The sequence below is a fragment of the Pempheris klunzingeri genome, chromosome 4 (genome assembly GCF_042242105.1).
Source record: "Pempheris klunzingeri isolate RE-2024b chromosome 4, fPemKlu1.hap1, whole genome shotgun sequence".
Classification (NCBI taxonomy): Eukaryota; Metazoa; Chordata; class Actinopteri; order Acropomatiformes; family Pempheridae; genus Pempheris; species Pempheris klunzingeri.
In genome coordinates, this window is record NC_092015.1 from 2,663,375 (window position 1) to 2,675,239 (window position 11,865).

At 43.3% G+C, this 11,865-nt stretch overlaps 4 non-coding genes and 3 pseudogenes across 4 annotated transcripts; all 7 read right to left on the reverse strand.

Annotated features, from left to right (window-relative positions):
• Positions 1–170: 170 nt before the first annotated feature.
• On the reverse strand, positions 171–361 carry LOC139200664 (U2 spliceosomal RNA). The gene has a single exon (XR_011584223.1). It is a non-coding gene; the product is annotated as a U2 spliceosomal RNA (small nuclear RNA).
• A 469-nt stretch (positions 362–830) lies between these two features.
• Positions 831–1,021, reverse strand: LOC139200665 (U2 spliceosomal RNA). The gene has a single exon (XR_011584224.1). It is a non-coding gene; the product is annotated as a U2 spliceosomal RNA (small nuclear RNA).
• A 469-nt stretch (positions 1,022–1,490) lies between these two features.
• Positions 1,491–1,666, reverse strand: LOC139200694 (U2 spliceosomal RNA; annotated as a pseudogene).
• Positions 1,667–6,545: 4,879 nt separating this feature from the next.
• Positions 6,546–6,739, reverse strand: LOC139200701 (U2 spliceosomal RNA). Its single transcript, XR_011584249.1, has one exon. It is a non-coding gene; the product is annotated as a U2 spliceosomal RNA (small nuclear RNA).
• A 496-nt stretch (positions 6,740–7,235) lies between these two features.
• Positions 7,236–7,398, reverse strand: LOC139200698 (U2 spliceosomal RNA; annotated as a pseudogene).
• A 283-nt stretch (positions 7,399–7,681) lies between these two features.
• Positions 7,682–7,796, reverse strand: LOC139200702 (U2 spliceosomal RNA; annotated as a pseudogene).
• Positions 7,797–8,608: 812 nt separating this feature from the next.
• On the reverse strand, positions 8,609–8,772 carry LOC139200627 (U1 spliceosomal RNA). Its single transcript, XR_011584187.1, has one exon. It is a non-coding gene; the product is annotated as a U1 spliceosomal RNA (small nuclear RNA).
• Positions 8,773–11,865: the final 3,093 nt, after the last annotated feature.

Genomic DNA, 11,865 nt, shown 5'->3' on the forward strand with positions numbered 1-11,865 from the left:
GTTGTCGCAACACAGTGACAGTGAACGCAGCACACTTGACTCCACAGCTGCATGAAGACACAAAAAAAAGTCAGCAGATCAGTAACTATAGGCTCATAACTATAAGACTCAAGCACAAAGCAGGAGCTCCTTTACCACTTGATAACTTAGTTGACGTTGAACACACTGGTGTGGGGTGCACCGTTCCTGGAGGTGCTGCAATACCAGGTCGATGCGTGGAGTGGACGGAGCAAGCCCCTATTCCATCTCCCTGTTCCAAAAATCAATTTAATATATGGTCCCCGGGTAGGGGACGTATCAGATATTAAACTGATAAGAACAGATACTACACTTGATCTTAGCCAAAAGGCCGAGAAGCGATAACACAAAGCTGTCGGGGGGAAAGCACCGGTTCTCCACACAGTTCCCATCACTGAGGGTCCCACTGTCAGTGGGGCCTTCTGATTGGTCCAGAGTCTGCAGGACTATCGTTTGGAGGAATGATAAGAGGCTACAACCCCCTCCTGGTAACTTTGGGGCAAAAGATTTGGACTTTTCAATGACTTTCCACCACTGACTGCTGGTCTCCAGCCAGAAAAAGTGTAGACGGTGAAACAAAGCACAGACAACCTCACCAAAGCAGTGTGAGGATTGAAGGAGATAAAGGGATGTTTTCATGTCGTTGTCGCAACACAGTGACAGTGAACGCAGCACACTTGACTCCACAGCTGCATGAAGACACAAAGAAAAGTCAGCAGATCAGTACCTATAGGCTCATAACTATAAGACTCAAGCACAAAGCAGGAGCTCCTTTACCACTTGATAACTTAGTTGACGTTGAACACAGTGGTGTGGGGTGCACCGTTCCTGGAGGTGCTGCAATACCAGGTCGATGCGTGGAGTGGACGGAGCAAGCCCCTATTCCATCTCCCTGTTCCAAAAATCAATTTAATATATGGTCCCCGGGTAGGGGACGTATCAGATATTAAACTGATAAGAACAGATACTACACTTGATCTTAGCCAAAAGGCCGAGAAGCGATAACACAAAGCTGTCGGGGGGAAAGCACCGGTTCTCCACACAGTTCCCATCACTGAGGGTCCCACTGTCAGTGGGGCCTTCTGATTGGTCCAGAGTCTGCAGGACTATCGTTTGGAGGAATGATAAGAGGCTACAACCCCCTCCTGGTAACTTTGGGGCAAAAGATTTGGACTTTTCAATGACTTTCCACCACTGACTGCTGGTCTCCAGCCAGAAAAAGTGTAGACGGTGAAACAAAGCACAGACAACCTCACCAAAGCAGTGTGAGGATTGAAGGAGATAAAGGGATGTTTTCATGTCGTTGTCGCAACACAGTGACAGTGAACGCAGCACACTTGACTCCACAGCTGCATGAAGACACAAAAAAAAGTCAGCAGATCAGTAACTATAGGCTCATAACTATAAGACTCAAGCACAAAGCAGGAGCTCCTTTACCACTTGATAACTTAGTTGACGTTGAACACAGTGGTGTGGGGTGCACCGTTCCTGGAGGTGCTGCAATACCAGGTCGATGCGTGGAGTGGACGGAGCAAGCCCCTATTCCATCTCCCTGTTCCAAAAATCAATTTAATATATGGTCCCCGGGTAGGGGACGTATCAGATATTAAACTGATAAGAACAGATTTTTTTTCTTTCGAAAATGTTTATTGATACAGATGCACTTCATAGAAACTTTAAGAAGAAGTTACACTTAAGACAGCGATGTGTAACCTGTACAACAATATCTAAAACAATAAATAAATATTGTTCCAAAAATTGATCACAGGTAAAAAAACATGTAAAACATGACATTTCCAAAGTGTTTGGTATCAACTTTCTTAAAAACACTAACACTCTTAAAACCCTAAAATACAAATTAATTGACCGTTAAATAAATAATTATCTGTAAAAAAAAACACAGCAGTAAATTAAAAAATAGTGAAGATGTTACAGATAAAAACAGTCATCAGTTATGTGTACATCAAAGGTTTCAAAGAGTGTCCGTGTTAAAAGTCTTTAAAAAGGAGGTGCATTTGTTAAAAGGCTCTCTCTTGCTGTGCAGGAGCGCAGTGAGTCGCTACCAAGGGTAACTCATTCCGCTCCCCCAAACAGTAGGTCTCTCGGGAACCTGTGGAGGTGCTCAGAGGAGGTCCTCACCCTGTCGCTCCTTCCCACCTGCCTCACCCGGAGAGCCAGGCCGCCGCTGCTTTGACCTTTTCCCGTGTAGCTCCAGCTCCTTCGTCCGAATGGGCACAGAGGCGATTCTTCTTTGTGGCTGTGTCCTAGGCCCGCCGCCTGCAGCACCGGCCGCATGGACCGTTGCTGCGGCCATCCGGATCACAGCCACGGGGGGGATCTGCATGTGCTTTCTTACCAGCAAATTTCTGGAGGTCCATATGGCGTCTTTGATGGCGGCTAGGGTGAGCCACTGCTTGGCAAAGTCTTTACGTTCCATGTTTGCTTGGCTCACCCCGTACAGCACCAGCTGTGCTGTGAGGACCTCCTTTGCTGGTAAGTACGGGAATTTTAAGGACCTGGCCGTTGCCCACTGGTCGACAGCAGCGCTGCACTCCCAGAGCAGATGCCTCACCGACTCGGGCTCGCCACACCCGGGCCGGGGGCAGGTTGAGTGCGCTGACATGCCCCGGGAGTGCATGACGGACCTAACTGGGAGAACCTCATGAGCCACCATCCATGACAGGTCCCGGAGTCTGTTTGGGAGAGCGGGATGGTTGACGTTTCTCCAGACTGTGGACGGGTCGCCGAATGCCAGCCTGCGCACTGGACTCACTGGTTCCCGCTCCTGCACAACAGAGATCATAGAGCGGTGGTTTGTTAAAACATGCAAGTCCTCCTGTTCCAAGTTAAAATGTCTTAAAAACTTCTGGATAAAAGCAAAGGCTGGTGGCAGGTTAAAAGACACTGGTATTCTAAGATCACTGGGTAAAAGCTTTAATCGTCTCAGGTATGACCCCATCCAGAAGCGTGTCATGGCTGCAGTTTTGGGGTTTCTGGATGGGGCTGTGGCAGCAGTGATGTGGGTTGCTATATATCTGCATCCTAAAAACAGATAAAAGTCCGGGACTCCTTTTCCTCCTTTCTCTTTTGGTCTTTTCATCTCTTCTCTTTTGATTCGTTCCCACTTGGAGCCCCACAGGAAATAAAACATTTCTCGCTCCAGGTCTAAAAGCACTCTTCTGGGTGGGATAAAAACCGAGGTGAGGAGTAAAAGCAACGGTAAAATCACTGCTTTGATGATTAAAACCTTTCCTTCCATGGTCAGTCCTCTAAGTCCCCAGTAACCTAGTCTCTGCCTAACTTTCCCTACCACGTCTGGCCAGTTTGTAGTGCCTCCCCCCTCCCTATCAAATTTAATCCCCAATATTTTTTGTTCAGTCTGGGTCATGGTCAGGGGGAGTCCTGTCGTCTCAGTCGCTGTCCATGGTCCGTAAAGTTGGGCTTGGGTCTTGTCTCTATTTAATTTAGACCCAGAGGCCAGTCCGAACCAGTCAGTCAAGTCCAGCGTCCTGTTGACCGATAAAAGGTCAGTGCATAAAACGTTCACGTCGTCCATGTATAAAACACATTTAGTTGTAAGTCCCCCGCTCCCCGGAACTCCCACCCCATTGATCCGTTTGTCCCTTCTCAAGATCTGTGCCAAAGGTTCCACACAGATGACATAGAGGAGGGCAGATAACGGACAACCCTGACGGACACCGCAGTTAATGTCCACTGCTTTTGTCAGATGCCCGTTAACAAGAAATTTGCTGGTGATACTTCGGTACAGCAAACCCACCCAAGCTATGAACCTGTCTGGGAACCCCACTTTTTGCAGTACTTGGAAAAGGTACTGGTGCGAGACCCGATCAAAGGCTTTCTCAAAATCTAAATTTAGGACTACTAGCCGAATGTTTCTGTCTCTCGCATAACAGATGGTGTCTCGGATCAGTACGAGGCTGTCGGTGATCTTCCTCCCCGGGATGGCACAGGCTTGATCCGGGTGGATCACCTCCCCTAAAAACAAAGACATACGTGAGGCTAAAAGTTTACTAAAAAGTTTACAGTCAAAATTTAAAAGTGTGATAGGTCTCCAGTTCTTCAAGTCAGTCTTGTCTTTGTGTTTGTGCAGGAGTGTCACTATCCCTACTCTAAAACTATCAGGAAGTCGGTCGAGTCCTTCAAAGTCCGTAAAAACCGCAAGCAGGTCAGGTGCTAAAATATCCCAAAAGGTTAAATAAAATTCCAGGGGAAGCCCGTCTTGTCCTGGGGACTTCCCTTTCTTAAAACTCAAAATACATTTATTTAACTCTAAAATGGTAAAATCTTGGGTTAAAAGCACGCTGTCTTTCACGGTTTTTTCAATAAAAAGCAAAACTTCTCGCATGGTATCCATTTCAATAGTTTTTTCTTTGTACAAGTCTTCATAAAAACGTTCGATGGTTGCTGTAATTTCCTCTGTTGTGTTTGCTGTGCATCCATTTTCTCTTGTCAGTTTGGAGATTGTCCCTCTTTTACTTATAATTTTCTTAAAAAAGTACCTTGTGCATTTCTCTCCTTCCTCTCGTTCTTGTTCTCGACTTCTTAAAATGATACCTTTACTTTTAATTTCTGCTAAAAAGGACATCTCTTTTTTGATTTGTTCTATTTCTTCATTAAAATCCATACCTTCCTGATTTAGTTTAAAATAGCGTTGTAGTCGCTTTTGCAGTCCCATCATGTGTCTGTTCTCCCTATTCTTTTTCCTCTTACCTGCCTGTCTAAAGAAAGTCTGGGTCTTTCCCTTCACCATTTCCCACCAGTGTGCACGTGTCTCGTAAAAGTCTTGAAGGGTCTGCCACTCGCAGTACTGCTCCCTATACTGACTGACTAACTCCCTATCTTCTAAAAGGGAGCAGTTGAGCTTCCACAGACCACTTCCTAAAGTCACACCCACGGGGAGTGAAAGGGTGCAGGACAGCATGAGGTGATCAGAAAAGAAGACAGGAGTCAATCTAGCATCGGTTGGCGGGCAATCCCTTGTTAAAACAAAATCTATGCGAGAGGCTCTGGTGCCATCACTACTGAACCAGGTGAAGCCCTCCTCTCTGGGATGCATGGTTTTAAAACAGTCCAGTAGTTTAAAATCCCTGCATATGCCCTGTAATAAAACCGATGTTTTGTCTACTCTAAAATCTTCCCCTGCACTCTTTCTGTCTTTCCTACTTAAAATACAGTTAAAATCACCTCCTACAACTAATGGTACCCTACCTAACATGTGGGACTGCAAGTCTTCTAAAAGGTCATATCTGTCATTTTTGTCGTTAAAACCATAAATATTTAAGAGGTTAAGATCCTGTCCCATAAAAGTCAAATGTGCTAAAAGTGCCCTACCATCTCTCACCACAGTGCTGCCCTTCACCAGAACTTGGGGGTTTTTGATTAAAATGGCCACTCCATCATTTTTATTTTCGTTTGAGCCACTCCACATCGATGGATGTGGCCACATCTCCTCCCACTGTCTGTATTGATTAAAAAATGGTAGTCCACATTCTTGAATTAAAAACACATCTGACTTACAAGAATAAAGGAAGGATAAAACACTCTGGGCTCTAACTCTCGACTTCACACTCCTCACATTTATTGTCGAGAAGGTGAGTGTCATGAGTATGGTTAAAAACAACAGGTATGACATTTTAAAAGACTAAAAGGATTAACAAATTTAAAATGTCTTAAAAGGCAGTTATGTGATTTCTTGCGAATTGAGCTCTTCCTTCACTCCTACAGGTGAAGGGTGAAGGGGTTCAGCTCTATTCCCCCGGCGGACTCTGGGTGTTGGCCTCTGACGCAGGGTTGCATTGAGTTTTGAGTCCTTCGGGGTTGATTGCAGAGCTATTGTTAAAAAGGAGACCTCATTTGGGGAATCGGAGGGGAAGACTCTGGGCTCCTCCTCCACAGGTGAACTGTCTGAGTGGACCCCAGCTCTCCCCCTCTTCTCCAAGACTACTGGAGACTCGGAGGACAATTCCGACAGAGGCCTCTTGGCCTGCTGGGCATTGGGGAGGGGGGCATCATCGCTTTCATCTTGTGATTTGTCGACTTCATTTTCTGAGTTAGCTCCGCCTTCTGCCTGCATCGGCCCCTCCTCTTCCACGGAACTTTCCATTTCTGGGGCCGTTGCAGGCCCCTCCCCCACTCCCGCCTCACCTGACACCTGTTCTCCAGTCAGAGGATTTGGCGGGAGATTTGAATTTTCTGGCCCAGCCTCCTCAATTAGCTCTCCAACTGCCTCTTCTCTGCCATTTTCTGTTTTCCTTGCTGCTTTCAGTTTGTTGGCAAAAGACTTTGGGCAATCTCTGAAGAGGTGATTTGATTCTCCGCAAAGATTGCACTTTCTGCCATTGGTGCACTCCTCGAAAGTGTGCCCAATTTCTCTACATTTGCCACAAATGATCTGCGTACACGCTTCTGCCAGGTGTCCAAGCTCGCCACACTTGCGGCACAGCTTGGGCTGACCCTGGTAATGGATATAGCCTCGGTTATTTCCCAGAACTATCATAGATGGTAGATGTTTTAGGCCCTGAAAGCCCTGAGGGTCCTGCCATTGTTGAATGGGGACCCTCCAGGCGCAGTTCCAAATACCATCTTCGTCTTTTACCTTGATAGCCTGGCCTTTAACCGTGCAGTATCTACCCAGCCATGACATAATGTCTGATAAGAACAGATACTACACTTGATCTTAGCCAAAAGGCCGAGAAGCGATAACACAAAGCTGTCGGGGGGAAAGCACCGGTTCTCCACACAGTTCCCATCCCTGAGGGTCCCACTGTCAGTGGGGCCTTCTGATTGGTCCAGAGTCTGCAGGACTATCGTTTGGAGGAATGATAAGAGGCTACAACCCCCTCCTGGTAACTTTGGGGCAAAAGATTTGGACTTTTCAATGACTTTCCACCACTGACTGCAGGTCTCCAGCCAGAAAAAGTGCCGTTAGACGGTGAAACAAAGCACAGACAACCTCACCAAAGCAGTGTGAGGATTGAAGGAGATAAAGGGATGTTTTCATGTCGTTGTCGCAACACAGTGACAGTGAACGCAGCACACTTGACTCCACAGCTGCATGAAGACACAAAAAAAAGTCAGCAGATCAATAACTATAGGCTCATAACTTGAGGAAGACTCAAGCACAAAGCAGGAGCTCCTTTAAGAGAGCCCGCTCTTCTCTACCACTTGATAACTTAGTTGACGTTGAACACACTGGTGTGGGGTGCACCGTTCCTGGAGGTGCTGCAATACCAGGTCGATGCGTGGAGTGGACGGAGCAAGCCCCTATTCCATCTCCCTGTTCCAAAAATCAATTTAATATATGGTCCCCAGATCAGATATTAAACTGATAAGAACAGATTTTTTCTTTCGAAAATTTGTATTGACATCCACATGTTCAAATACACTTCATAAAAAGCTTCAAGAATAAATCACACTTAAGACAGTGATGTGTATACTTTGTAAAACAATATCTAAAACAATAAATAAATATTGTTCTCAAAACAGATCACAGGAAAAAAACACGTCTCCAGTAACAGCATAAATCACAAACTTAAAATACAAACTAGTTAATTAACTAATTAAATAAATAGTCTGTAAAACCACAGCTGAAGAATAAAACAATGAAGGTGCTACAGATAACAGTCATCAGTTAGGTGTACAGAGAGGTTTTAGAAGAGCGTCCATGTTAAAAGTCTTTAAAAAGGAGGTGCATTTGTTTAAAAGATAGATAAGAACAGATACTAAACTTGATCTTGGCCAAAAGGCTGAGAAGCAATAATATAAATGTGGAAAAACACTGATTCTCCACACAGACTGTCAGCGAGGCGTTTAAGTGACACTCAGTAAAACACGGAACACATTCCCTACACAGTTTACGGCTGAAAGATAATGAAAATGTACGAAATGTGCAACTTTATATAGTAAAAAACAAGGTATTCACTCTGGTACAATTAGAACATGAGCTGCAACTTTGTTCTTCTAACTTGGCTGTAAATTACATTTTATTTATAAAGACACACGTTGAATGGCGTTGGATTTAACACTTTTAACCACCATTAAATAAAACCAGCGCAGTTAAATCAACCATCCTTCTGTTTGTCCCCTTCACAACAAAAGCCCCTCGTACAGCCTACACTGAGTTTACCAGAGGGATCATTATTTCACTCACTCTCTCTAACAGGCAATAAATAAAATATCTTACAATAAATTGCATTGTTTTTTATCTTTTGTTTTCTCCTTCTGGTTAGAGCCACAGCTCCGTCAGCTGATTAGCAGGCACCGCTGTGGTTTACCGTTGCCATGGAAACCAACGCCACTAAATGAAGGCAGTCGGGACAGTCTGAGTTACTTACTGATACAAACTATGTAAACTTGAGCACCACGGTCACTTTGAAGTCATCACACTTTGTAACCATATATCATCATATTTTATGATAATGTCTCAATCAATTAATGTATCTATGTGTTGTTGTTATGGTTTCAACGTGTGGTACGTTCGCTGGCTGATGACGTGTGTTACATCAAAGACAGAATGTACGTCCTGCTCGCATCACTTGTCATTATATAGATTATTTTTAAACATATTTATCAGGGGAGAGCGCGAACGCAGTCCCCCACTACCAGAAATTATGCAGTCGAGATTCCCACATTTGGGGAATTCGCAGAGGTCAGCTCAGCCTGAGTGCAATGGATGAGCCTCGCCCTGGGTGAACCACCTTCTTGATCATGGTATCTCCCCTGCCAGGTAAGTATGAGTTGTACACATCACAACCAGGGAAGTCTTTCCGGGAGAAACGCTCTACTGAGACGGTTTACTGCTGTGTAAATAAGCACAGACTGTGGCTCGAATCCCCAAATGATCACAGTTACCTCTTCGTAAGGAGATGTTTCGTGTAAACGCGTCACAAAATAGAAAAATCTAAATTGGTTAAGAGCCCATCTCCTCCCGTCATGCACTGCAAGCTATAGCCTGAGTTTCTAGTGGATAATAATCCCAGTAAGAAAAACACATCGTCAGTAAATTGTACGCTAAAGAGAGTCAAAGCACCCACAGCGAAATAAAAATCAATGCCACACTAATGCCAAACTGGCCAGTAATCACGTTTATACAACCGATCTCTTCCACACAACGACCAAACAAACATGAACAAATATAAAAACACTTCCGCATAAAAGACCGCCTAATGAACTGCGCATGCGCCACATCGCTCCCGTCACCACAGAAAGAGAAACCAGTTTTATCAGCCTTAACTCGTCGATTTAATTCACTTGTTTGACTCCTAACAAATTAAAACAAATTTACATGCGTTATTTTGCTGTGTAATCAGTAAGATGAAGCTTTACTCACCAAATAATGGATCTTTTAAAAATCTCATTCAATGTGTTTTCCAGATGACGCGCTGAGCTGTAGCACCCTCTGCTGGCTAATTGAGGTAACAGCAGGCCGCTGCACGTCCTGTCTTATAATCAATAAATAAAAATAAATTAGTTAAATAAATATTCAAGTTGTAATGTATCCGTGTAAAGTCCGTCGTTTTTAACTTCATTATTAATTTTTCCTAAGCAAGTTGAAGAGTAACTCACTAGGCCCTCACTGCGACCACCACAGAAGACTTTAGCATACCAGGGAGCGATTTTACCACTTAAATGTAATAAAAACTAACCGGAGCCTAAACAATTTCACACACACGGCAATAAATTATGTGGCTGTTGAAGCCCAGCGTCGAAAAAAACAGCCAATTTCCATAAATTTACATGTTTTTTCTCCACCTGTTCGGTGAATACGTCACAAAAAAAACACCTGAAGCTGAAAAAACAGGACGCCACCAACACCAAACCACGGCCAAACTTTCAGAAATAGAAATATTGATGATAAAACATGCGTCTGACATGATTAAAACAACATGAATTTGTTATTCAACTCACTCCAACACGTCTGAACACCAAAAAGAAAACATTTTCTCCCAAATTAAAAAGCCTCAGTAGTCCGTCGTGCTGGTGGTCAGCGGCCTGGTTGTAGAAATGAGCTCCTCATCGCCCCCAAAGAGTTAATCACGTGTTTCAGGACCACAGATTCACCTGATGAAGGCAAATCCAATAAAAAAAGGTGTTTGTCCAGGACTTAGTGATGCAGTTTGATTGTGTTTTTGTGATGAAACAAATGGCTTTTCATTGTTTCTCTACTTTCCCACCAATGTTGAGCTGCAACATTTGGGGAAAAAGTAAATATTTTGTTAATTCTGGTGTCAAAAACAAGGAAAACAGATTCACAACATCACATGGAGCTGTTTGAAGTGAAGAAAACATCCCATGATAGAAGGATAATGGCCCACAGCCCATTGGTTTATATTATAATTTACTATACGTATATGCACATAATCAAGGTTAGAAGAGTTAATTAAAACTAAACTAGAAGTAGGTGACATACAGGACATGAGTCTCTGCTCATTTGGTCAGATTTATCAACACAACCAGCCTGAGGAGGCCCTGGTGTCTAAATGATGCTGCGGAGCTGTGACGGTAAAGCTTTTTAAGTCAATTTTCTGATATTTTAAAGGTAAAATGGAGAATACGCAGAGCTTGACCATAGACCACTGAGCCTCCTGCACTCTCAGGTAAACCTGAACCAAAATGCACATATAGAAATTATTAGATATTAGATTATTACTCAGGTTAACTTTTTAACACATCTACTTATATCACATCCGGGCCCTTCGGTTGGTGGAAGGTTTTGTCCTTTATCTCCTTGTAAAAGCCAAAAGAGTTATTCACTGTCAGGTAAATCTTGACCAAAACCACCATCATAAAGAAAAGAAACTACAACACAATCAAACCTACACATTCAGTGTAGGAGGTGACAAACTTTTACCCCACATACATTAATCAGACATCATCCAACTCAGTAGGAATACATTTATTTTGTAAAACAACAGTCATGGTCAAAAGCGGTTTCAAACATCACTAGAAAACAACATGTCAGCAACTTCTTTCCTAGACTTTACATTATTTTATTCACACTGCACAAGAATAACATTTAGCCATAATATGAGCAACAGCAGGACAGCTCATAAAGCACACGACTGATCTCACCACAGCAATACCGTGACAAGATGTTAAAACGTTCCGCTCAGAGCTGTACATACACAGTACTCAGGCTCCAAGTACAAGAAGCCTGATGTAAACAACGACCATCATCTGCGAGGCGGTGAGATGTTTTTATCCCTGAGACTCTCAAGCAAGAATGGAGAGTTTATTTCCAGTTTGAGACATCCAAACATCTGAAAAAGTCTGTTTAAAGTCTGATAACAGTATTAAACATTAGGCACCTGATCTGGAGTTATTACCTGTGGTTTGTCATTTCCTTATAAAGTATTGACATGTTGGAGGAATGATGCGTTTATGAAGCCTCCTGCATTTGTATGACTGTTGGCAGTAGTTTGAAAACAAAACACATCCAGTTCTTAAAGGGGAATGCCAAACAATTTAGGAACTCATTTTACTTTTATAATCCAAACAGTCACTTAAATAAAAATCTTCTTGCGACATCTTTGACCACAGGTTCATGTTTTAGCTGCCTTGTCATATCACTTTCTAGACAATAAAACAGAATGATAAAGATTTAAATTCCTCATTGAGTGGTATTCCCCTTTACGACCTTGACGTCGTCTAAAAATGTGACCGACAATCTCATTTTAAAAAAAAATTCTCCCACAACGAGTGCAAATAAATACATCACCTCTCCTTCTGGTGAAAACCACGACTGCTATATTTCACACTCTAACTTGAATTTAAAGTTGAAATTGTCACATGGTGTCAGTTTTAGGAGGATTTCTACACGAGGAGTGG